This window comes from Cryptomeria japonica, unplaced genomic scaffold (genome assembly GCF_030272615.1).
Source record: "Cryptomeria japonica unplaced genomic scaffold, Sugi_1.0 HiC_scaffold_208, whole genome shotgun sequence".
Classification (NCBI taxonomy): Eukaryota; Viridiplantae; Streptophyta; class Pinopsida; order Cupressales; family Cupressaceae; genus Cryptomeria; species Cryptomeria japonica.
Window position 1 is genome coordinate 240,385 of NW_026729030.1, and position 26,327 is coordinate 266,711.

At 61.1% G+C, this 26,327-nt stretch overlaps 3 non-coding genes across 3 annotated transcripts; all 3 read right to left on the reverse strand.

Annotated features, from left to right (window-relative positions):
• Positions 1 to 356: 356 nt before the first annotated feature.
• Positions 357 to 475, reverse strand: LOC131868499 (5S ribosomal RNA). Its single transcript, XR_009366950.1, has one exon. It is a non-coding gene; the product is annotated as a 5S ribosomal RNA (ribosomal RNA).
• A 7,804-nt stretch (positions 476 to 8,279) lies between these two features.
• On the reverse strand, positions 8,280 to 8,398 carry LOC131868500 (5S ribosomal RNA). Its single transcript, XR_009366951.1, has one exon. It is a non-coding gene; the product is annotated as a 5S ribosomal RNA (ribosomal RNA).
• Positions 8,399 to 16,202: 7,804 nt separating this feature from the next.
• LOC131868506 (5S ribosomal RNA) lies at positions 16,203 to 16,321 on the reverse strand. Its single transcript, XR_009366957.1, has one exon. It is a non-coding gene; the product is annotated as a 5S ribosomal RNA (ribosomal RNA).
• Between the last annotated feature and the right edge of the window lie 10,006 nt (positions 16,322 to 26,327).

The following is a 26,327-nucleotide window of genomic DNA, read 5'->3' on the forward strand; positions in this document are numbered from 1 at the left end:
GCCCCGCCCAGCTTCGCTCACCTGTCCCGGGCGTCTGGTGCGGAACCTTAGAGTAAGAAACATCACCGTGCACCTTGGCCAACGTGCGCGACTCGACCGAGCGCGCACTGGCCGAGGTGCACACCGATTTCACCTGGGTGCGCGCGCAGCACCTCGGGCGCACCGGGGTGCGCGCACAACGCCCGGGTTGCACCGTGGCCTGTGTGCTCGGGGCGCCTCGGGTGCGCGCTCGGTGTCGCCCCCGCGCGCGCGGTAGTGCGGGCAGCGCACCCCGGCCCGGCCCGGCCCCGACGAGAACGCAAACGGGCAAAAGGTTTATTCAAATAGCATTGCGACGCCCGGCGAAAAACTAAAAAAGGGTGCAACACCGGGACTTCCCGGGAGGTCACCCATCCCAGTACTACTCCGGCCCAAGCGCGCTTAACTGCGGAGTTCTGATGGGATCCGGTGCACTAACGCTGGTATGATCGCACCCGTTATGAGCTTGTCGCAGTGTGTACTTAGCAAACCGCGACCCACGTGCGAATCCACCCCGGCCACCCACCCCCGTCGAGGTGCACACCCTCCCTCGCGAAGTGCGCCCCGTTCGCCAAGTGTGAGCCCTGCCCGGGTGCGCGCACCTTGCTAGGGCGTCGGGTGTGCACCCGGCCCGGCCTACGTGCGTGCACCTGGAGGGGGCGTCGTGTGCGTGCAGTGTCCCGTCTGCAACGCGGTGCCCACACACCACCTCGGGCGCAACGACCTGCGCTCACATGTGGGCCGAGTGCACCTTGGTGCATGTTCGGGGCGCCTCGGGTGCACGCTCAATCTTGCCCCGGTGCACCAAGGCGCTCGGTTTGCCCCGGGTGCGCACTTGGTGCAAGGTGGGCACCCAAAATAGGGATCAAGCACCAAAACACAAGTTTCGGGATGCAAAATGGGACCCAAGGACCACAAATGCGTTCCAAGACCCATGATGGGTCCACGAGAACAAAAATGTGTTCCGAGACTTAATAAACAAATATTGGGTTTTAGGAGAAGAAACATGCTCTGATGCCCAAAACGAGAATCGACCCCGAAAAGGCCACAGGCCAAAAGTGGGATGCGAGACAAAAAAAAATGGGACCCGAGGACCAAAATTGGGTTCCCAGGTCGAAGACAGGGCAACCGGACAAGAAACGACCTCTAAGGCTCGAAATGAGTCCCGACGACTAAAACTTGACAAGAAGCACCCATCAGGCACCCAACTCGACACCCATGGGATGCCGACCCACCCGGGCTTCCACCTAGCACACCTTGGCACCCACCCACCCTCGCACCCAACCTCGCACCCAACTTAGCACCTTTGAACCCACATTGGCACTCACCCTGACCCTGGCACCTTGGAACCCACATTGGCACTCACCTTGACCCTGGCACCCACCTTTGCACTCACCTTGGGACCCACCCTGGCTCCCACCTCGGCACCCACCCAGACACCCACCTTGGTTCCTTGGCACCCACCTTGGATCCTTGGCACCCACCCCGACACCCACCTTGGCACGCAACTTGGCTACTTGCCACCCACCTTGGCTCCTTGACGCCCACCCCGACAACCACCCCGTGACCTACCCTGGCTAGGGTTGGTGCACACCCACCCTGGTGCCCACCTTGGCACCCACCCTATGACCCACCTTGGCACGCACCTTAGTACCCACCCCGTTACCCACCCTAGGACCCACCCCGTGACCCACCTTGGCCAGGGTGGGTGCCTTGGTGCGCACAACTTGCCTGGGCTGCACACCAGGGCGGGCTCAAGATGGCACCCGCGTTCCGTTTTTTTCACTATCTTTCAAAACGGAAATTTTAAAATCTCATTTTTTTCTTTTTTTTGCCTTTTCTGGAAATTAGTGAAGGCAGCGCATCAAAGGTGCGCAATGCTGGTGCGAACCCGGGAGCGCTCCGATGTGTGCTCCAAGGTGCGGCGTGCACGAAGTTCGAGCCCGGTTTGCCCCGGGTGCGCACCTCGCGTGCACCTTCGCCGGGGTGAGCACCTTGGCTGGGTTGCGCGCCCTGGTGCGTACCAAGGAGCGCTCTGAAGTGTGCTCCAAGGTGCGGCGTGCACGAAGTCGGAGCCCGGTTTGCCCCGGGTGTGCACCTCGGGTGCGCACCTCGCGTGCACCTTCGCTGCGGTGGGCACCTTGGCTGGGTTGCGCGCCTTGGTGGGCACCATGCAGTGCACGAAGTCGGAGCCCGGTTTGCCCCGGGCGCGCACCTCCGCCAGGGTGGGCACCTTGGTGCGCACAACTTGCCTGGGCTGCGCACCAGGAAGGGCTCAAGATGGCACCCGCGTTCCGTTTTTTTCACTATCTTTCAGAACGGAAATTTTAAAATATCGTTTTTTTTTGCCTTTTCTGGAAATTAGTGAAGGCAGCGCATCAAAGGTGCGCAACGCTGGTGCGAACCTGGGAGCGCTCCGATGTGTGCTCCAAGGTGCGGCGTGCACGAAGTCGGAGCCCGGTTTGCCCCGGGTGCGCCCTGGTGGGCACCATGGTGCGCACCAAGGAGCGCTCCGAAGTGTGCTCCAAGGTGCGGCCTGCACGAAGTCGGAGCCCGGTTTGCCCCGGGTGTGCACCTCGGGTGGGCACCTTGGTGCGCATGCCTTGCCTGGGCTGCGCACCAGGGCGGGCTCAAGATGGCACCCGCGTTCCTTTTTTTTCACTATCTTTCAAAACGGAAATTTTAAAATCTCATTTTTTTTTGCCTTTTTCTGGAAATTAGTGAAGGCAGCGCATCAAAGGTGCGCACCTCGCTGCCCACCACGGTGCGCAACGCCGGTGGGCACCCGGGAGTGCTTCGAAGTGTGCTCCAAGGTGCTGCGTGCACGTTGTCGGAGCCCGGTTTGCCCCGGGTGCGCACCTCGCGTGCACCTTCGTCGGGGTGGGCACCTTGGCTTGCTTTGCCCCGGCTGCGCTCCGAAGCGGGGTTATTGGAGCGCCGCCTCTTTTTTTGTCGGAGCGTTTGGTGGGGTTTCTCGCATTGGCTCTTCCGAGGCCCGGTTGCCACCCTGGCGCGCACGAAGTCGGAAGTAGGGTTAATTGCCCGGGTGCGCACCTTTGCCAGGGTGGCACCTTACCTGGGCTGCGCACCAGGGCGGGCTCAAGATGGCACGCGCGTTCCGTTTTTTTCACTATCTTTCAAAACGGAAATTTTAAAATCTCCTTTTTTTTTTGCCTTTTCTGGAAATTAGTGAAGGCAGCGCATCAAAGGTGCGCACCTCGCTGCCCACCTTGGTGTGCTCTGAGGTGCGCACCCGGGAGCGCTACGAAGTGTGCTCCAAGGTGCGGCGTGCACGTTGTCGGAGCCCGGTTTGCCCCGGGTGCGCACCTCGCCTGCACCTTGGCCGGGGTGGGCACCTTGGCTGGGTTTGCCCAGGGTGCGCTCCGAAGCGGGGTTACTGGAGCGCCCCCTCTTTTTTTGTCAGAGAGTTTGGTGGGGTTTCTCGCATTGGCTCTTCCCAGGCCCGGTTGTTGGGTGCGCTCCCACCCTGGCGCGCGCGAAGTTGGAAGTTGGGTTAATTGCCCGAGCGCGCACCTTCGCCAGGGTGGGCACCTTGGTGCGCAAACCTTGGCTGGGCTGCGCACCAGGGCGGGCTCAAGATGGCACCAGCATTCCCTTTTTCTCACTATCTTTCAAAACGGAAATTTTAAAATCTCGTTTTTTTTTTGCCTTTTATGGAAATTAGTGAAGGCATCGCATCAAAGGTGCGCACCTCGCTGCCCACCTTGGTGTGCTCCGAGGTGCCCACCACGGTGCGCAACGCCGGTGCGAACCCGGGAGCGCCCCGATGTGTGCTCCAAGGTGCGGCGTGCACGAAGTCGGACCCCGGTTTGCCCCGGGTGCGCACCTCGCGTGCACCTTGGTGCGCACACCTTGGCTGGGTTGCGCGGCCTGGTGGGCACCATGGTGCGCACCAAGGAGCGCTCCGAAGTGTGCTCCAAGGTGCGGCGTGCACGAAGTCGGAGCCCGGTTTGCCCCGGGTGCGCACCTTCGCCGCGGTGGGCACCATGGCGTGCACGAAGTCGGAGCCCGGTTTGCCCCGGGTGCGCACCTCGCGTGCACCTTCGACGGGGTGGGCACCTCGGCTGGGTTGCGCGCCCTGGTGCGCACCAAGGAGCGCTCTGAAGTGTGCTCCAAGGTGCGGCGTGCACGAAGTCGGAGCCCGGTTTGCCCCGGGTGTGCACCTCGCGTGCACCTTCGCTGCGGTGGGCACCTTGGCTGGGTTGCGCGCCTTGGTGGGCACCATGCAGTGCACGAAGTCGGAGCCCGGTTTGCCCCGGGCGCGCACCTCCGCCAGGGTGGGCACCTTGGTGCGCACAACTTGCCTGGGCTGCGCACCAGGAAGGGCTCAAGATGGCACCCGCGTTCCGTTTTTTTCACTATCTTTCAGAACGGAAATTTTAAAATATCGTTTTTTTTTGCCTTTTCTGGAAATTAGTGAAGGCAGCGCATCAAAGGTGCGCAACGCTGGTGCGAACCTGGGAGCGCTCCGATGTGTGCTCCAAGGTGCGGCGTGCACGAAGTCGGACCCCGGTTTGCCCCGGGTGCGCACCTCGCGTGCACCTTGGTGCGCACACCTTGGCTGGGTTGCGCGCCCTGGTGGGCACCATGGTGCGCACCAAGGAGCGCTCCGAAGTGTGCTCCAAGGTGCGGCGTGCACGAAGTCGGAGCCCGGTTTGCCCCGGGTGCGCACCTCGCGTGCACCTTCGCCGCGGTGGGCACCATGGCGTGCACGAAGTCGGAGCCCGGTTTGCCCCGGGTGCGCACCTCGCGTGCACCTTCGCCGGGGTGGGCACCTTGGTGTGCAGACCTTGGCTGGGTTGCGCGCCCTGGTGGGCACCATGGTGCGCACCAAGGAGCGCTCCGAAGTGTGCTCCAAGGTGCGGCCTGCACGAAGTCGGAGCCCGGTTTGCCCCGCGTGTGCACCTCGGGTGGGCACCTTGGTGCGCATGCCTTGCCTGGGCTGCGCACCAGGGCGGGCTCAAGATGGCACCCGCGTTCCTTTTTTTTCACTATCTTTCAAAACGGAAATTTTAAAATCTCATTTTTGTTTGCCTTTTTCTGGAAATTAGTGAAGGCAGCGCATCAAAGGTGCGCACCTCGCTGCCCACCACGGTGCGCAACGCCGGTGGGCACCCGGGAGTGCTTCGAAGTGTGCTCCAAGGTGCTGCGTGCACGTTGTCGGAGCCCGGTTTGCCCCGGGTGCGCACCTCGCGTGCACCTTCGTCGGGGTGGGCACCTTGGCTGGGTTTGCCCCGGCTGCGCTCCGAAGCGGGGTTATTGGAGCGCCGCCTCTTTTTTTGTCGGAGCGTTTGGTGGGGTTTCTCGCATTGGCTCTTCCGAGGCCCGGTTGCCACCCTGGCGCGCACGAAGTCGGAAGTAGGGTTAATTGCCCGGGTGCGCACCTTTGCCAGGGTGGGCACCTTACCTGGGCTGCGCACCAGGGCGGGCTCAAGATGGCACGCGCGTTCCGTTTTTTTCACTATCTTTCAAAACGGAAATTTTAAAATCTCCTTTTTTTTTTGCCTTTTCTGGAAATTAGTGAAGGCAGCGCATCAAAGGTGCGCACCTCGCTGCCCACCTTGGTGTGCTCTGAGGTGCGCACCCGGGAGCGCTACGAAGTGTGCTCCAAGGTGCGGCGTGCACGTTGTCGGAGCCCGGTTTGCCCCGGGTGCGCACCTCGCCTGCACCTTGGCCGGGGTGGGCACCTTGGCTGGGTTTGCCCAGGGTGCGCTCCGAAGCGGGGTTACTGGAGCGCCCCCTCTTTTTTTGTCAGAGCGTTTGGTGGGGTTTCTCGCATTGGCTCTTCCCAGGCCCGGTTGTTGGGTGCGCTCCCACCCTGGCGCGCGCGAAGTTGGAAGTTGGGTTAATTGCCCGGGCGCGCACCTTCGCCAGGGTGGGCACCTTGGTGCGCACACCTTGGCTGGGCTGCGCACCAGGGCGGGCTCAAGATGGCACCAGCATTCCCTTTTTCTCACTATCTTTCAAAACGGAAATTTTAAAATCTCGTTTTTTTTTTGCCTTTTATGGAAATTAGTGAAGGCATCGCATCAAAGGTGCGCACCTCGCTGCCCACCTTGGTGTGCTCCGAGGTGCCCACCACGGTGCGCAACGCCGGTGCGAACCCGGGAGCGCCCCGATGTGTGCTCCAAGGTGCGGCGTGCACGAAGTCGGACCCCGGTTTGCCCCGGGTGCGCACCTCGCGTGCACCTTGGTGCGCACACCTTGGCTGGGTTGCGCGGCCTGGTGGGCACCATGGTGCGCACCAAGGAGCGCTCCGAAGTGTGCTCCAAGGTGCGGCGTGCACGAAGTCGGAGCCCGGTTTGCCCCGGGTACGCACCTCGCGTGCACCTTCGCCGGGGTGGGCACCTCGGCTGGGTTGCGCGCCCTGGTGCGCACCAAGGAGCGCTCCGAAGTGTGCTCCAAGGTGCGGCGTGCACGAAGTCGGAGCCCGGTTTGCCCCGGGTGCGCACCTTCGCCGCGGTGCGCACCATGGCGTGCACGAAGTCGGAGCCCGGTTTGCCCCGGGTGCGCACCTCGCGTGCACCTTCGGCGGGGTTGCGCGCCCTGGTGGGCACCATGGTGCGCACCAAGGAGCGCTCCGAAGTGTGCTCCAAGGTGCGGCGTGCACGAAGTCGGAGCCCGGTTTGCCCCGGGTGCGCACCTCGCGTGCACCTTCGGCGGGGTTGCGCGCCCTGGTGGGCACCATGGTGCGCACCAAGGAGCGCTCCGAAGTGTGCTCCAAGGTGCGGCGTGCACGAAGTCGGAGCCCGGTTTGCCCCGGGTGCGCACCTCGCGTGCACCTTCGCCGCGGTGGGCACCATGGCGTGCACGAAGTCGGAGCCCGGTTTGCCCCGGGTGCGCACCTCGCGTCACCTTCGCCGGGGTGGGCACCTCGGCTGGGTTGCGCGCCCTGGTGCGCACCAAGGAGCGCTCCGAAGTGTGCTCCAAGGTGCGGCGTGCACGAAGTCGGAGCCCGGTTTGCCCCGGGTGCGCACCTCGCGTGCACCTTCGCCAGGGTGGGCACCTCGGTGCGCACACCTTCTCAATGTTTTCTTGCCTTTTCTGGAAATTGGTGAAGGCAGCGCATCAAAGGTGCGCACCTCGGTGTGCTCCGAGGTGCGAACCCGAGAGCGCTCCGAGGTGCCCACGAAGTCGAAAGTCGGGTTAATTGCATTGTTTTCCCCGGGTGCGCTCCGAGGTGCGCAACATCGGCGCGCACCAAGGAGGGCTCCGAAGTGTGCTCCAAGGTGCGCACGATGGCGTGCACCTCTGGTGCGCACGATTCGGAGCTCGGTTTGACCGGGGTGCGCACACCTTGGCTGGGTTGCGCACCTTTTGTGCGCTCCAAGGTGCGCACGAAGTCGGAGCTCGGTTTGCCCCGGGTGCGCACCTTCGCCAGGGTGCGCACCTTGATGCGCACGCCTTGGCTGGGCTGCGCACCTTGGTGGGCGCCATGGTGCGCACCTTTCGTGCGCTCCAAGGTGCGCACGAAGTCGGAGCTCGGTTTGCCCCGGGTGCGCACCTTGGTGGGCGCCATGGTGCACTCCGAGGTGCCCAAGATTGGTGCGCACCAAGGAGCGCTCCGAAGTGCGCTCCAAGGTGCGCGCGAAGTCGAAAGTTGGGTTAATTGTCCGGTTTGCCTCGGGTGCGCACCTTGCGTGCACCTTCGCCAGGGTGGGCGCCTTGGTGCGCACACCTTGGCTGGGCTGCGCACACCTTGGCACCCGCGTTTCCTTCATTTTAAATTTTTTTTTTTTACAATCTCTCAAGTGGGAAATTCTATAATCTCAACTTTTTTTGCCTTTTCAGGAAACTTTTGAATGGAGCGCATCATTGGTGCGCTCCGAAGTGTGCTCCAAAGCTCTCTCCAGCTGCGTGCACCTGCCCCGGCCGCGCACCCGGCCCCGCCCAGCTTCGCTCACCTGTCCCGGGCGTCTGGTGCGGAACCTTAGAGTAAGAAACATCACCGTGCACCTTGGCCAACGTGCGCGACTCGACCGAGCGCGCACTGGCCGAGGTGCACACCGATTTCACCTGGGTGCGCGCGCAGCACCTCGGGCGCACCGGGGTGCGCGCACAACGCCCGGGTTGCACCGTGGCCTGTGTGCTCGGGGCGCCTCGGGTGCGCGCTCGGTGTCGCCCCCCGCGCGCGCGGTAGTGCGGGCAGCGCACCCCGGCCCGGCCCGGCCCCGACGAGAACGCAAACGGGCAAAAGGTTTATTCAAATAGCATTGCGACGCCCGGCGAAAAACTAAAAAAGGGTGCAACACCGGGACTTCCCGGGAGGTCACCCATCCCAGTACTACTCCGGCCCAAGCGCGCTTAACTGCGGAGTTCTGATGGGATCCGGTGCACTAACGCTGGTATGATCGCACCCGTTATGAGCTTGTCGCAGTGTGTACTTAGCAAACCGCGACCCACGTGCGAATCCACCCCGGCCACCCACCCCCGTCGAGGTGCACACCCTCCCTCGCGAAGTGCGCCCCGTTCGCCAAGTGTGAGCCCTGCCCGGGTGCGCGCACCTTGCTAGGGCGTCGGGTGTGCACCCGGCCCGGCCTACGTGCGTGCACCTGGAGGGGGCGTCGTATGCGTGCAGTGTCCCGTCTGCAACGCGGTGCCCACACACCACCTCGGGCGCAACGACCTGCGCTCACATGTGGGCCGAGTGCACCTTGGTGCATGTTCGGGGCGCCTCGGGTGCACGCTCGATCTTGCCCCGGTGCACCAAGGCGCTCGGTTTGCCCCGGGTGCGCACTTGGTGCAAGGTGGGCACCCAAAATAGGGATCAAGCACCAAAACACAAGTTTCGGGATGCAAAATGGGACCCAAGGACCACAAATGCGTTCCAAGACCCATGATGGGTCCACGAGAACAAAAATGTGTTCCGAGACTTAATAAACAAATATTGGGTTTTAGGAGAAGAAACATGCTCTGATGCCCAAAACGAGAATCGACCCCGAAAAGGCCACAGGCCAAAAGTGGGATGCGAGACAAAAAAAAATGGGACCCGAGGACCAAAATTGGGTTCCCAGGTCGAAGACAGGGCAACCGGACAAGAAACGACCTCTAAGGCTCGAAATGAGTCCCGACGACTAAAACTTGACAAGAAGCACCCATCAGGCACCCAACTCGACACCCATGGGATGCCGACCCACCCGGGCTTCCACCTAGCACACCTTGGCACCCACCCACCCTCGCACCCAACCTCGCACCCAACTTAGCACCTTTGAACCCACATTGGCACTCACCCTGACCCTGGCACCTTGGAACCCACATTGGCACTCACCTTGACCCTGGCACCCACCTTTGCACTCACCTTGGGACCCACCCTGGCTCCCACCTCGGCACCCACCCAGACACCCACCTTGGTTCCTTGGCACCCACCTTGGATCCTTGGCACCCACCCCGACACCCACCTTGGCACGCAACTTGGCTACTTGCCACCCACCTTGGCTCCTTGACGCCCACCCCGACAACCACCCCGTGACCTACCCTGGCTAGGGTTGGTGCACACCCACCCTGGTGCCCACCTTGGCACCCACCCTATGACCCACCTTGGCACGCACCTTAGTACCCACCCCGTTACCCACCCTAGGACCCACCCCGTGACCCACCTTGGCCAGGGTGGGTGCCTTGGTGCGCACAACTTGCCTGGGCTGCACACCAGGGCGGGCTCAAGATGGCACCCGCGTTCCGTTTTTTTCACTATCTTTCAAAACGGAAATTTTAAAATCTCATTTTTTTCTTTTTTTTGCCTTTTCTGGAAATTAGTGAAGGCAGCGCATCAAAGGTGCGCAATGCTGGTGCGAACCCGGGAGCGCTCCGATGTGTGCTCCAAGGTGCGGCGTGCACGAAGTCCGAGCCCGGTTTGCCCCGGGTGCGCACCTCGCGTGCACCTTCGCCGGGGTGAGCACCTTGGCTGGGTTGCGCGCCCTGGTGCGTACCAAGGAGCGCTCTGAAGTGTGCTCCAAGGTGCGGCGTGCACGAAGTCGGAGCCCGGTTTGCCCCGGGTGTGCACCTCGGGTGCGCACCTCGCGTGCACCTTCGCTGCGGTGGGCACCTTGGCTGGGTTGCGCGCCTTGGTGGGCACCATGCAGTGCACGAAGTCGGAGCCCGGTTTGCCCCGGGCGCGCACCTCCGCCAGGGTGGGCACCTTGGTGCGCACAACTTGCCTGGGCTGCGCACCAGGAAGGGCTCAAGATGGCACCCGCGTTCCGTTTTTTTCACTATCTTTCAGAACGGAAATTTTAAAATATCGTTTTTTTTTGCCTTTTCTGGAAATTAGTGAAGGCAGCGCATCAAAGGTGCGCAACGCTGGTGCGAACCTGGGAGCGCTCCGATGTGTGCTCCAAGGTGCGGCGTGCACGAAGTCGGAGCCCGGTTTGCCCCGGGTGCGCCCTGGTGGGCACCATGGTGCGCACCAAGGAGCGCTCCGAAGTGTGCTCCAAGGTGCGGCCTGCACGAAGTCGGAGCCCGGTTTGCCCCGGGTGTGCACCTCGGGTGGGCACCTTGGTGCGCATGCCTTGCCTGGGCTGCGCACCAGGGCGGGCTCAAGATGGCACCCGCGTTCCTTTTTTTTCACTATCTTTCAAAACGGAAATTTTAAAATCTCATTTTTTTTTGCCTTTTTCTGGAAATTAGTGAAGGCAGCGCATCAAAGGTGCGCACCTCGCTGCCCACCACGGTGCGCAACGCCGGTGGGCACCCGGGAGTGCTTCGAAGTGTGCTCCAAGGTGCTGCGTGCACGTTGTCGGAGCCCGGTTTGCCCCGGGTGCGCACCTCGCGTGCACCTTCGTCGGGGTGGGCACCTTGGCTTGGTTTGCCCCGGCTGCGCTCCGAAGCGGGGTTATTGGAGCGCCGCCTCTTTTTTTGTCGGAGCGTTTGGTGGGGTTTCTCGCATTGGCTCTTCCGAGGCCCGGTTGCCACCCTGGCGCGCACGAAGTCGGAAGTAGGGTTAATTGCCCGGGTGCGCACCTTTGCCAGGGTGGCACCTTACCTGGGCTGCGCACCAGGGCGGGCTCAAGATGGCACGCGCGTTCCGTTTTTTTCACTATCTTTCAAAACGGAAATTTTAAAATCTCCTTTTTTTTTTGCCTTTTCTGGAAATTAGTGAAGGCAGCGCATCAAAGGTGCGCACCTCGCTGCCCACCTTGGTGTGCTCTGAGGTGCGCACCCGGGAGCGCTACGAAGTGTGCTCCAAGGTGCGGCGTGCACGTTGTCGGAGCCCGGTTTGCCCCGGGTGCGCACCTCGCCTGCACCTTGGCCGGGGTGGGCACCTTGGCTGGGTTTGCCCAGGGTGCGCTCCGAAGCGGGGTTACTGGAGCGCCCCCTCTTTTTTTGTCAGAGAGTTTGGTGGGGTTTCTCGCATTGGCTCTTCCCAGGCCCGGTTGTTGGGTGCGCTCCCACCCTGGCGCGCGCGAAGTTGGAAGTTGGGTTAATTGCCCGGGCGCGCACCTTCGCCAGGGTGGGCACCTTGGTGCGCAAACCTTGGCTGGGCTGCGCACCAGGGCGGGCTCAAGATGGCACCAGCATTCCCTTTTTCTCACTATCTTTCAAAACGGAAATTTTAAAATCTCATTTTTTTTTTGCCTTTTATGGAAATTAGTGAAGGCATCGCATCAAAGGTGCGCACCTCGCTGCCCACCTTGGTGTGCTCCGAGGTGCCCACCACGGTGCGCAACGCCGGTGCGAACCCGGGAGCGCCCCGATGTGTGCTCCAAGGTGCGGCGTGCACGAAGTCGGACCCCGGTTTGCCCCGGGTGCGCACCTCGCGTGCACCTTGGTGCGCACACCTTGGCTGGGTTGCGCGGCCTGGTGGGCACCATGGTGCGCACCAAGGAGCGCTCCGAAGTGTGCTCCAAGGTGCGGCGTGCACGAAGTCGGAGCCCGGTTTGCCCCGGGTGCGCACCTTCGCCGCGGTGGGCACCATGGCGTGCACGAAGTCGGAGCCCGGTTTGCCCCGGGTGCGCACCTCGCGTGCACCTTCGCCGGGGTGGGCACCTCGGCTGGGTTGCGCGCCCTGGTGCGCACCAAGGAGCGCTCTGAAGTGTGCTCCAAGGTGCGGCGTGCACGAAGTCGGAGCCCGGTTTGCCCCGGGTGTGCACCTCGCGTGCACCTTCGCTGCGGTGGGCACCTTGGCTGGGTTGCGCGCCTTGGTGGGCACCATGCAGTGCACGAAGTCGGAGCCCGGTTTGCCCCGGGCGCGCACCTCCGCCAGGGTGGGCACCTTGGTGCGCACAACTTGCCTGGGCTGCGCACCAGGAAGGGCTCAAGATGGCACCCGCGTTCCGTTTTTTTCACTATCTTTCAGAACGGAAATTTTAAAATATCGTTTTTTTTTGCCTTTTCTGGAAATTAGTGAAGGCAGCGCATCAAAGGTGCGCAACGCTGGTGCGAACCTGGGAGCGCTCCGATGTGTGCTCCAAGGTGCGGCGTGCACGAAGTCGGACCCCGGTTTGCCCCGGGTGCGCACCTCGCGTGCACCTTGGTGCGCACACCTTGGCTGGGTTGCGCGCCCTGGTGGGCACCATGGTGCGCACCAAGGAGCGCTCCGAAGTGTGCTCCAAGGTGCGGCGTGCACGAAGTCGGAGCCCGGTTTGCCCCGGGTGCGCACCTCGCGTGCACCTTCGCCGCGGTGGGCACCATGGCGTGCACGAAGTCGGAGCCCGGTTTGCCCCGGGTGCGCACCTCGCGTGCACCTTCGCCGGGGTGGGCACCTTGGTGTGCAGACCTTGGCTGGGTTGCGCGCCCTGGTGGGCACCATGGTGCGCACCAAGGAGCGCTCCGAAGTGTGCTCCAAGGTGCGGCCTGCACGAAGTCGGAGCCCGGTTTGCCCCGGGTGTGCACCTCGGGTGGGCACCTTGGTGCGCATGCCTTGCCTGGGCTGCGCACCAGGGCGGGCTCAAGATGGCACCCGCGTTCCTTTTTTTTCACTATCTTTCAAAACGGAAATTTTAAAATCTCATTTTTTTTTGCCTTTTTCTGGAAATTAGTGAAGGCAGCGCATCAAAGGTGCGCACCTCGCTGCCCACCACGGTGCGCAACGCCGGTGGGCACCCGGGAGTGCTTCGAAGTGTGCTCCAAGGTGCTGCGTGCACGTTGTCGGAGCCCGGTTTGCCCCGGGTGCGCACCTCGCGTGCACCTTCGTCGGGGTGGGCACCTTGGCTGGGTTTGCCCCGGCTGCGCTCCGAAGCGGGGTTATTGGAGCGCCGCCTCTTTTTTTGTCGGAGCGTTTGGTGGGGTTTCTCGCATTGGCTCTTCCGAGGCCCGGTTGCCACCCTGGCGCGCACGAAGTCGGAAGTAGGGTTAATTGCCCGGGTGCGCACCTTTGCCAGGGTGGGCACCTTACCTGGGCTGCGCACCAGGGCGGGCTCAAGATGGCACGCGCGTTCCGTTTTTTTCACTATCTTTCAAAACGGAAATTTTAAAATCTCCTTTTTTTTTTGCCTTTTCTGGAAATTAGTGAAGGCAGCGCATCAAAGGTGCGCACCTCGCTGCCCACCTTGGTGTGCTCTGAGGTGCGCACCCGGGAGCGCTACGAAGTGTGCTCCAAGGTGCGGCGTGCACGTTGTCGGAGCCCGGTTTGCCCCGGGTGCGCACCTCGCCTGCACCTTGGCCGGGGTGGGCACCTTGGCTGGGTTTGCCCAGGGTGCGCTCCGAAGCGGGGTTACTGGAGCGCCCCCTCTTTTTTTGTCAGAGCGTTTGGTGGGGTTTCTCGCATTGGCTCTTCCCAGGCCCGGTTGTTGGGTGCGCTCCCACCCTGGCGCGCGCGAAGTTGGAAGTTGGGTTAATTGCCCGGGCGCGCACCTTCGCCAGGGTGGGCACCTTGGTGCGCACACCTTGGCTGGGCTGCGCACCAGGGCGGGCTCAAGATGGCACCAGCATTCCCTTTTTCTCACTATCTTTCAAAACGGAAATTTTAAAATCTCGTTTTTTTTTTGCCTTTTATGGAAATTAGTGAAGGCATCGCATCAAAGGTGCGCACCTCGCTGCCCACCTTGGTGTGCTCCGAGGTGCCCACCACGGTGCGCAACGCCGGTGCGAACCCGGGAGCGCCCCGATGTGTGCTCCAAGGTGCGGCGTGCACGAAGTCGGACCCCGGTTTGCCCCGGGTGCGCACCTCGCGTGCACCTTGGTGCGCACACCTTGGCTGGGTTGCGCGGCCTGGTGGGCACCATGGTGCGCACCAAGGAGCGCTCCGAAGTGTGCTCCAAGGTGCGGCGTGCACGAAGTCGGAGCCCGGTTTGCCCCGGGTACGCACCTCGCGTGCACCTTCGCCGGGGTGGGCACCTCGGCTGGGTTGCGCGCCCTGGTGCGCACCAAGGAGCGCTCCGAAGTGTGCTCCAAGGTGCGGCGTGCACGAAGTCGGAGCCCGGTTTGCCCCGGGTGCGCACCTTCGCCGCGGTGCGCACCATGGCGTGCACGAAGTCGGAGCCCGGTTTGCCCCGGGTGCGCACCTCGCGTGCACCTTCGGCGGGGTTGCGCGCCCTGGTGGGCACCATGGTGCGCACCAAGGAGCGCTCCGAAGTGTGCTCCAAGGTGCGGCGTGCACGAAGTCGGAGCCCGGTTTGCCCCGGGTGCGCACCTCGCGTGCACCTTCGGCGGGGTTGCGCGCCCTGGTGGGCACCATGGTGCGCACCAAGGAGCGCTCCGAAGTGTGCTCCAAGGTGCGGCGTGCACGAAGTCGGAGCCCGGTTTGCCCCGGGTGCGCACCTCGCGTGCACCTTCGCCGCGGTGGGCACCATGGCGTGCACGAAGTCGGAGCCCGGTTTGCCCCGGGTGCGCACCTCGCGTGCACCTTCGCCGGGGTGGGCACCTCGGCTGGGTTGCGCGCCCTGGTGCGCACCAAGGAGCGCTCCGAAGTGTGCTCCAAGGTGCGGCGTGCACGAAGTCGGAGCCCGGTTTGCCCCGGGTGCGCACCTCGCGTGCACCTTCGCCAGGGTGGGCACCTCGGTGCGCACACCTTCTCAATGTTTTCTTGCCTTTTCTGGAAATTGGTGAAGGCAGCGCATCAAAGGTGCGCACCTCGGTGTGCTCCGAGGTGCGAACCCGAGAGCGCTCCGAGGTGCCCACGAAGTCGAAAGTCGGGTTAATTGCATTGTTTTCCCCGGGTGCGCTCCGAGGTGCGCAACATCGGCGCGCACCAAGGAGGGCTCCGAAGTGTGCTCCAAGGTGCGCACGATGGCGTGCACCTCTGGTGCGCACGATTCGGAGCTCGGTTTGACCGGGGTGCGCACACCTTGGCTGGGTTGCGCACCTTTTGTGCGCTCCAAGGTGCGCACGAAGTCGGAGCTCGGTTTGCCCCGGGTGCGCACCTTCGCCAGGGTGCGCACCTTGATGCGCACGCCTTGGCTGGGCTGCGCACCTTGGTGGGCGCCATGGTGCGCACCTTTCGTGCGCTCCAAGGTGCGCACGAAGTCGGAGCTCGGTTTGCCCCGGGTGCGCACCTTGGTGGGCGCCATGGTGCACTCCGAGGTGCCCAAGATTGGTGCGCACCAAGGAGCGCTCCGAAGTGCGCTCCAAGGTGCGCGCGAAGTCGAAAGTTGGGTTAATTGTCCGGTTTGCCTCGGGTGCGCACCTTGCGTGCACCTTCGCCAGGGTGGGCGCCTTGGTGCGCACACCTTGGCTGGGCTGCGCACACCTTGGCACCCGCGTTTCCTTCATTTTAAATTTTTTTTTTTTACAATCTCTCAAGTGGGAAATTCTATAATCTCAACTTTTTTTGCCTTTTCAGGAAACTTTTGAATGGAGCGCATCATTGGTGCGCTCCGAAGTGTGCTCCAAAGCTCTCTCCAGCTGCGTGCACCTGCCCCGGCCGCGCACCCGGCCCCGCCCAGCTTCGCTCACCTGTCCCGGGCGTCTGGTGCGGAACCTTAGAGTAAGAAACATCACCGTGCACCTTGGCCAACGTGCGCGACTCGACCGAGCGCGCACTGGCCGAGGTGCACACCGATTTCACCTGGGTGCGCGCGCAGCACCTCGGGCGCACCGGGGTGCGCGCACAACGCCCGGGTTGCACCGTGGCCTGTGTGCTCGGGGCGCCTCGGGTGCGCGCTCGGTGTCGCCCCCGCGCGCGCGGTAGTGCGGGCAGCGCACCCCGGCCCGGCCCGGCCCCGACGAGAACGCAAACGGGCAAAAGGTTTATTCAAATAGCATTGCGACGCCCGGCGAAAAACTAAAAAAGGGTGCAACACCGGGACTTCCCGGGAGGTCACCCATCCCAGTACTACTCCGGCCCAAGCGCGCTTAACTGCGGAGTTCTGATGGGATCCGGTGCACTAATGCTGGTATGATCGCACCCGTTATGAGCTTGTCGCAGTGTGTACTTAGCAAACCGCGACCCACGTGCGAATCCACCCCGGCCACCCACCCCCGTCGAGGTGCACACCCTCCCTCGCGAAGTGCGCCCCGTTCGCCAAGTGTGAGCCCTGCCCGGGTGCGCGCACCTTGCTAGGGCGTCGGGTGTGCACCCGGCCCGGCCTACGTGCGTGCACCTGGAGGGGGCGTCGTGTGCGTGCAGTGTCCCGTCTGCAACGCGGTGCCCACACACCACCTCGGGCGCAACGACCTGCGCTCACATGTGGGCCGAGTGCACCTTGGTGCATGTTCGGGGCGCCTCGGGTGCACGCTCGATCTTGCCCCGGTGCACCAAGGCGCTCGGTTTGCCCCGGGTGCGCACTTGGTGCAAGGTGGGCACCCAAAATAGGGATCAAGCACCAAAACACAAGTTTCGGGATGCAAAATGGGACCCAAGGACCACAAATGCGTTCCAAGACCCATGATGGGTCCACGAGAACAAAAATGTGTTCCGAGACTTAATAAACAAATATTGGGTTTTAGGAGAAGAAACATGCTCTGATGCCCAAAACGAGAATCGACCCCGAAAAGGCCACAGGCCAAAAGTGGGATGCGAGACAAAAAAAAATGGGACCCGAGGACCAAAATTGGGTTCCCAGGTCGAAGACAGGGCAACCGGACAAGAAACGACCTCTAAGGCTCGAAATGAGTCCCGACGACTAAAACTTGACAAGAAGCACCCATCAGGCACCCAACTCGACACCCATGGGATGCCGACCCACCCGGGCTTCCACCTAGCACACCTTGGCACCCACCCACCCTCGCACCCAACCTCGCACCCAACTTAGCACCTTTGAACCCACATTGGCACTCACCCTGACCCTGGCACCTTGGAACCCACATTGGCACTCACCTTGACCCTGGCACCCACCTTTGCACTCACCTTGGGACCCACCCTGGCTCCCACCTCGGCACCCACCCAGACACCCACCTTGGTTCCTTGGCACCCACCTTGGATCCTTGGCACCCACCCCGACACCCACCTTGGCACGCAACTTGGCTACTTGCCACCCACCTTGGCTCCTTGACGCCCACCCCGACAACCACCCCGTGACCTACCCTGGCTAGGGTTGGTGCACACCCACCCTGGTGCCCACCTTGGCACCCACCCTATGACCCACCTTGGCACGCACCTTAGTACCCACCCCGTTACCCACCCTAGGACCCACCCCGTGACCCACCTTGGCCAGGGTGGGTGCACCCACCCTGGTGCCCACCTTGGCACCCACCCATCCTAGCACCCAGCCTGTGACCGGGCTTGGAACCCAACCTTGCACCCGCACCCGTCTTGGCCAGTGTGGGTGCGCACCCATCCTGGCACCCACGTTGTGACACACCCTTTAACCCACGCACCCTAGCACCCACGTTGGCACCCACCTTGGAACCCAACCTAGCAACTTGGCACCCACCCCGTGACCCACCTTGGCATCCACCATAGCAGTCGCCGACTTGGCACCCACCTCGGCACCCACCTTGACACTTGTGGACCCACCTTGCCACTCACCCTAGCATCGACCCATCCTAGCACCCACCCTGGCACCTTTGCACCCTAGCACTCACCCATCCTAGCACCTAACCTGTGACCCACCTTGACACTCACCCTCGCACCCACCTTGGAACCCAACCTAGCACCCACCCACCCTGACACCAACCCTAGCACCTACCCACCCTTGCACCCACCCTGTGACCCATCTTGGCACCCACCCATCCTACCACTCAACCTATCACCCACCTTCTCACCCACCTTGGCATCCACCTTAGCACCCACCCACACTGGCACCTTGGCACCCACCTCGGGCAAGGTGGGTGCACACCCACCCTGGCACCCAATTTAGAACCCACCGAGCATGTTACCCACCTTGGCACCCACATTGCAGCCCACCCTAGTACCCACCCTATGACCCACATTGGCATCCACACCCTAGCACCCAGGCACCTCGACACCCGCCTTGACACCCACCCTAGCACTGAACCTGTGACCCACCTTGGAACTCACCCTAGAACCCACCCACCCTGTGAACCACCTTGGCATCCACCTTAGCACCCACCCACCTTGGCACCCACTCTAGCACTCACCCATCCTAACACCCAACTTGTTACCCACCTTGGCACCCGCCCTCGCGTCCACCTTGAAACCCACCCTAGCACCCACCCACGCAGGAGCCCACCTTGGCACCCAACCTAACACCCACGCATCCTGGCACCCAACTTGTGACCCACCTTGGAACCCACCCTAGTACCCACCTTTGAACCCACTATATCACCAACCCACCTTGGCACCCACCCTATGACCCTCTTTGGAATCCACCCTAGCACGCACCCACCCTGGCACCCACCATGGAGCGCACCCTAGCACCCACCCACCTCGGCACGCACCTCAACACCCACCTTGGTGTGCGCACTGCGCCAACCTCTCAAAGACCCTATGTGGTGCGCTCCAAAGTGTACACCTTTGGTGCGCTCCAAGGTGCGCACCTTTGGTGCACACCGAGGTGCACACCAAAGTGTGCACCGAGGTGAGCACCAAAGTGCACTCCAGGGTGCACACCAAGGCGTGCACCTTTGGTGCGGTCAATGCAAACGAATTCGGAAGTTGGGGTCGATGTCCTAATCGCTGCTGCAGACTACACGTATGAGAATCGGACAAATAGCTTTATATAGGGGAGGTGTTGCGTTTGATGGGTCGACTCCCCTGGTTGTGTGCACTGCACCAACTTCAAAGACCCTGTCTTGTTTAAGAAGTCAAAAGTTGGGGTGGATGTCCTAATCATTGCTGCAGTCTACGCATGTATGAGAATCAGACAAATAGCTTATATAGGGGAGGTGTTGCATTCGGTGGGTTGACTCCCCTGGTTGTGCGCACTGCGCCAACCTCAAAGACCCCGCATAGCAGAAGAAGTCGGAAGTCGGATTTTGGTGAGCACCAAGGCGTGCACCTTTGGTGCGGTCAACGCAGACGAATTCAGAAGTTGGGGTGGATGTCCTAATCGTTGTTGCAGGCTACACATGTATGAGAATCAGACAAATAGCTTATATAGGGGAGGTGTTGGGTTTGATGGGTCAACTCCCTTGGTTGTGCGCATTACGCCAACCTCAAAGACCTTGTTTTCGTTAAGAAGTCAAAAGTTGGGGTCAATGTCCTAATGGCTCCTGCAGGCTACACATGTATGAGAATCGGACAAATAGCTTATATAGGGGAGGTGTTGGGTTTGATGGGTCGACTCCCCTGGTTGTGCGCATTACGTCAACCTCAAAGACCTTGTTTTCGTTAAGAAGTCAAAAGTTGGGGTCGATGTCCTAATTGCTCCTGTAGACTACACATGTATGAGAATCAGACAAATAGCTTATATAGGGGAGGTGTTGGGTTTGATGGGTTGACTCCCCTAGTTGTTCGCATTACACCAACCTCAAAGACCTTGTTTTCGTTTAGAAGCCGAAAGTTGGGGTCGATGTCCTAATTGCTCCTGCAGGCTACGCATGTATGAGAATCAGACAAATAGCTTATATAGGGGAGGTGTTGGGTTTGATGGGTCGACTCCCCTGGTTGTGCGCATTGCGCCAACCTCAAAGACCCTGCATTGCGGATGAAGTCGAAAGTCAGAGTTTGGTGTGCTACAAGGTGTGGTCGAAGGTGCTCACCTAGGTGTGCACCTTTGGAGCACAGGAAAAGTGCCCTCCAAAAGTGCGCACCTTTGGAGTGCACAAAAGTGCCCTCCAAAAGTGCGCACCTTTGGAGCGCAGAAAAGTGCCCTCCAAAAAGTGCCCTCCAAAAGTGCGCACCTTTGGAGCGCAGAAAAGTGCCCTCCAAAAAGTGCCCTCCAAAAGTGCGCACCTTTGGAGCGCAGAAAAGTGCCCTCCAAAAAGTGCCCTCCAAAAGTGCGCACCTTTGGAGCGCAGAAAAGTGCCCTCCAAAAAGTGCCCTCCAAAAGTGCGCACCTTTGGAGCGCAGAAAAGTGCCCTCCAAAAAGTGCCCTCCAAAAGTGCGCACCTTTGGAGCGCAGAAAAGTGCCCTCCAAAAAGTGCCCTCCAAAAGTGCGCACCTTTGGAGCGCAGAAAAGTGCCCTCCAAAAAGTGCCCTCCAAAAGTGCGCACCTTTGGAGCGCAGAAAAGTGCCCTCCAAAAAGTGCCCTCCAAAAGTGCGCACCTTTGGAGCGCAGAAAAGTGCCCTCCAAAAAGTGCCCTCCAAAAGTGCGCACCTTTGGAGCGCAGAAAAGTGCCCTCCAAAAGTGCGCACCTTTGGAGCGCACAAAAGTGCCCTCCAAAAGTGCGCACTTTTGGTGCGCACCAAGGCGCTGGTTCGGTCGTTGCAGGCGAGTTCGGAAGTTGGGGTCGATGTCCTGAGCGGAGGTGCAAACTACACAGGTGTCGGAATCGGACAAATAGCTTATATAGGGGAGGTGTATGCTTCGATGGGTCGACTCCCCAGGTTGAGCGCACCGCGCCAACCTCAAAGACCCTACGGTATGGATGAAGTCAGAAGTTGGGTCCGATGACCGATTCGATTAGTAGGTATGCTCATGAGGTCGGAATTTGGGTCCGATGACCTGCCATGTGCAGGAAGGCGAATGTTGACACTGTGCGTTGCAAGGTGCACACCAAGGCGCTGGTGCGGTCTTTTTAGTCGAGTTCGGAAGTTGGGGTCGATGTCCTGATCGGAGGTGCAAGCTACACAGGTGTGGGAATCGGACAAATAGCTTATATAGGGGAGGTGTATGCTTCGTTGGGTCGACTCCCCGGGTTGAGCGCACCGCGCCAACCTCAAAGACCCTACGGTATGGATGAAGTCGGAAGTTGGGTCCGATGACCGATTCGATATGTAGGCATACTCGCGAGGTCGGAATTTGGGTCCGATGACCTGCCACGTGCAGGAAGGCGAATGTTGGCACTGTGCGTTGCAAGGTGCGCACCAAGGCGCTGGTTCGGTCGTTGGAGGCGAGTTCGGAAGTTGGGGTCGATGTCTTGATCGGAGGTGCAAACTACACAGGTGTGGGAATCGGACAAATAGCTTATATAGGGGAGGTGTATGCTTCGTTGGGTCGACTCCCCGGGTTGAGCGCACCGCGCCAACCTCAAAGACCCTACGGTATGGATGAAGTCGGAAGTTGGGTCCGATGACCGATTCGATATGTAGGCATACTCGCGAGGTCGGAATTTGGGTCCGATGACCTGCCATGTGCAGGAAGGCGAATGTTGGGACTGTGCGTCGCAAGGTGCGCACCAAGGCGCTGGTGCCGTCGTTGCAGTCGAGTTCGGAAGTTGGGGTCGATGTCCTGGTCAGAGGTGCAAACTACACAGGTGTGGGAATCGGACAAATAGCTTATATAGGGGAGGTGTATGCTTCGATGGGTCGACTCCCTGGGTTGAGCGCACCGCGCCAACCTCAAAGACCCTACAGTATGGATGAAGTCGGAAGTTGGGTCCGATGACCGATTCGATACGTAGGCATATTGGCGAGGTCTGAATTTGTGTCCGATGACCTGCCATGCGCAGGAAGGCGGAATTTGGGTCCGATGACCGAGTTGATGGCGTGCCATGCGCAGAAAGGCGGAATTTGGGTCCGATGACCGAGTTGATGTTGATGGCCCGCCATGCACAGGAAGGCGGAATTTGGGTCCGATGACCGATTTGAAGGCGTGCCATACGCAAAAAGGCGGAGTTTGGGTCCGATGACCGAGTTGATATTGATGGCCCGCCATGCGCAGGAAGGCGGAATTTGGGTCCGATGACCTGACATACGCATGGAGTCCGACTCGGGGGCCGATGTTCGATTCGATGACTTGCATTGTGGGTAAAGTCGGAAGTTGTGGTCTTTGACCCGATTCGATGACCAGACTTCGGCTGCTTGAGAATCGGACAAATAACTTATATAGGGGAGGTAGTGTTCTCGAGCATCCTCCCCCCGTGCCCGTTTATGTCGATTGATGCTGGTGCTCGACTGGTTGGAGCGCTCGGATGCAAAAATCTTGCACCAGGATTTATCGATTGTGATGGACACGGCAAGTCTCCTGATTGCTATGCAGGAGCTCATCGTGAATCTCTATGCGGCCTTGGTATGGACTCGACCTGCGGAATGGTTCGGCAATGGTAGTCGCTCCAACACGTCCTTGCAATGGCCACAGAGGTGATTCGACTAGAGCTCCAGTCTAGCTTTTGGGTTGCTTGGCGGACTGGTATAGCCGCGATCGAGTTCCGGCCATGAACGTTTTAGATAGCTCTTGGGCTTTCTGGGACGGAAGTCGGAAGTTTGGGCTGTTGTCCGATTTGATGACCATTCTTCGGATGTGTGAGAATCGGACAAATAACTTATATAGGGGACTGTGTTGTCTCACGCAGCCCCCTCCGTGCCCCTCTATCTCGACCGATGTTGGTGCTTGAAAGGGTTGGGATCGCTCGGATTTATAAACGTGCACCACCATTTGTCGAGTGTGAGGGACGCGGCAGGTCTCCTAAATGCTATGCGGGCGCTCTCTGAGAATCTCTATCCGGCCTCGACACAGACTAGTCTTGCTGAATGGTTTGGCACTGGTAGTCGATCCAACACGTCGTTGTTGTGGCCGCCTAGGCGATTCGATTCGAGCCCCCGTCTAGCTTTTGGGTTGCTTGGCGGATTTTGCCCTATCCGCAAGTGAGCTCGGTCCCTAAACGTTCGAGAAACCCGATTGCTATGCGCCGACTCTCTTTCTTGCGAGCCTCCATCTAGCTTTTGGGTCTCTACGGAACGGAAGTCGGAATCTGGGACCGTTGTTTGATTCGACGAGGCAGACTACGGTTGTGCGAGAATCGGACAAATAACTTATATAGGGGAGGTGTTGACTGGAGCATTCTCCCCCGTGCCCCTCTAACTCGACCAATGCTGGCGCTCGAACGGTGGTAGCGCTCGGATTTTCATTGAGCGCCAGCATTGGTCGATTTAGAGGGGCATGCGAGATTCCCGAATGCTATGCGAGGGCTCTAACGGAAATGTCTATTGGTTTCGGTATGGATGCAATTGCGAGTGGTTCGGCAAAGGTAGTCGTTCCGATGCGTCCATGTCGTGGCCAAATCGATAATTCGATTTGAGCCCTCGTATAGCATTTGGGTCTCTCGATGTGATTCCGCATTCCAGTCCCTTTGGGCACTGCTTGAGCCGCATCCCAGGGGGTTCCCTTCCCAATAATCTGCCTCGCAACCCGATTGCTATGCGGTGAGGCTCCTCGGCCGCCTCGGAACTATCTGTGTATCAGACGCATCGCGGGATAAGGGGTTGGCAACGGTAGTCGCCCCAAGCGCGTCCGATGCTTGGACCATTCCGAGGCGGCCCTGAAGCCTCTTCCGTCTAGCCGTTGGGTCCTTCTCGCCGCATCCCTCGCCTCGCACCCCGATTGCTATGCGGTGAGGCTCCTCGGCCGCCTCGGAACTATCTGTGTATCGGACGCGTCGCGGGATAAGGGGTTGTCACTGGTAGTCGCCCCAAGCGCGTCCGATGCTTGGACCATTCCGAGGCGGCCCTGAAGCCTCTTCCGTCTAGCCGTTGGGTCCTTCTCGCCGCATCCCTCGCCTTGCACCCCGATTGCTATGCGGTGAGGCTCCTCGGCCGCCTCGGAACTATCTGTGTATCGGACGCGTCGCGGGATAAGGGGTTGTCACTGGTAGTCGCCCCAAGCGCGTCCGATGCTTGGACCATTCCGAGGCGGCCCTGAAGCCTCTTCCGTCTAGCCGTTGGGTCCTTCTCGCCGCATCCCTCGCCTCGCACCCCGATTGCTATGCGGTGAGGCTCCTCGGCCGCCTCGGAACTATCTGTGTATCGGACGCGTCGCGGGATAAGGGGTTGTCATTGGTAGTCGCCCCAAGCGCGTCCGATGCTTGGACCATTCCGAGGCGGCCCTGAAGCCTCTTCCGTCTAGCCGTTGGGTCCTTCTCGCCGCATCCCTCGCCTCGCACCCCGATTGCTATGCGGTGAGGCTCCTCGGCCGCCTCGGAACTATCTGTGTATCGGACGCGTCGCGGGATAAGGGGTTGTCACTGGTAGTCGCCCCAAGCGCGTCCGATGCTTGGACCATTCCGAGGCGGCCCTGAAGCCTCTTCCGTCTAGCCGTTGGGTCCTTCTCGCCGCATCCCTCGCCTCGCACCCCGATTGCTATGCGGTGAGGCTCCTCGGCCGCCTCGGAACTATCTGTGTATCGGACGCGTCGCGGGATAAGGGGTTGTCACTGGTAGTCGCCCCAAGCGCGTTCGATGCTTGGACCATTCCGAGGCGGCCCTGAAGCCTCTTCCGTCTAGCCGTTGGGTCCTTCTCGCCGCATCCCTCGCCTCGCACCCCGATTGCTATGCGGTGAGGCTCCTCGGCCGCCTTGGAACTATCTGTGTATCGGACGCGTCGCGGGATAAGGGGTTGTCACTGGTAGTCGCCCCAAGCGCGTCCGATGCTTGGACCATTCCGAGGCGGACCCGAAGCCTCTTCCGTCTAGCCGTTGGGTCCTTCTCGCCGCATCCTTCGCCTCGCACCCCGATTGCTATGCGGTGAGGCTCCTCGGCCGCCTCGGAACTATCTGTGTATCGGACGCGTCGCGGGATAAGGGGTTGTCACTGGTAGTCGCCCCAAGCGCGTCCGATGCTTGGACCATTCCGAGGCGGACCCGAAGCCTCTTCCGTCTAGCCGTTGGGTCCTTCTCGCCGCATCCCTCGCCTCGCACCCCGATTGCTATGCGGTGAGGCTCCTCGGCCGCCTTGGAACTATCTGTGTATCGGACGCGTCGCGGGATAAGGGGTTGTCACTGGTAGTCGCCCCAAGCGCGTCCGATGCTTGGACCATTCCGAGGCGGACCCGAAGCCTCTTCCGTCTAGCCGTTGGGTCCTTCTCGCCGCATCCCTCGCCTCGCACCCCGATTGCTATGCGGTGAGGCTCCTCGGCCGCCTTGGAACTATCTGTGTATCGGACGCGTCGCGGGATAAGGGGTTGTCACTGGTAGTCGCCCCAAGCGCGTCCGATGCTTGGACCATTCCGAGGCGGACCCGAAGCCTCTTCCGTCTAGCCGTTGGGTCCTTCTCGCCGCATCCCTCGCCTCGCACCCCGATTGCTATGCGGTGAGGCTCCTCGGCCGCCTTGGAACTATCTGTGTATCGGACGCGTCGCGGGATAAGGGGTTGTCACTGGTAGTCGCCCCAAGCGCGTCCGATGCTTGGACCATTCCGAGGCGGCCCCGAAGCCTCTTCCGTGTAGCCGTTGGGTCCTTCTCGCCGCATCCCTCGCCTCGCACCCCGATTGCTATGCGGTGAGGCTCCTCGGCCGCCTTGGAACTATCTGTGTATCGGACGCGTCGCGGGATAAGGGGTTGTCACTGGTAGTCGCCCCAAGCGCGTCCGATGCTTGGACCATTCCGAGGCGGCCCCGAAGCCTCTTCCGTGTAGCCGTTGGGTCCTTCTCGCCGCATCCCTCGCCTCGCACCCCGATTGCTATGCGGTGAGGCTCCTCGGCCGCCTTGGAACTATCTGTGTATCGGACGCGTCGCGGGATAAGGGGTTGTCACTGGTAGTCGCCCCAAGCGCGTCCGATGCTTGGACCATTCCGAGGCGGACCTGAAGCCTCTTCCCTCTAGCCGTTGGGGCTTTCTCCGCCGCATCCCTCGCCTCGACCCTGATTGCTATGCTGTGAGGCTCCTCGGCCGCCTTGGAACTATCTGTGTATCGGACGCATCGCGGGATAAGGGGTTGGCAGTGGTAGTCGCCCCAAGCGCATCCGATGCTTGGACCATTCCGAGGCGGCCCTAGCAGCCTCTTCCGTCTAGCCGTTGGGGCCATCTCGCCGCATCCCCCACCTCGCACCACGATTGCTATGCGGTGAGGCTCCTTGGCCGCCTCGGAACTATCTGTGTATCGGACGCATCGCGGGATAAGGGGTTGTCACTGGTAGTCGCCCCAAGCGCGTCCGATGCTTGGACTATTCCGAGGCGGCCCTGCAGCCTCTTCCGTCT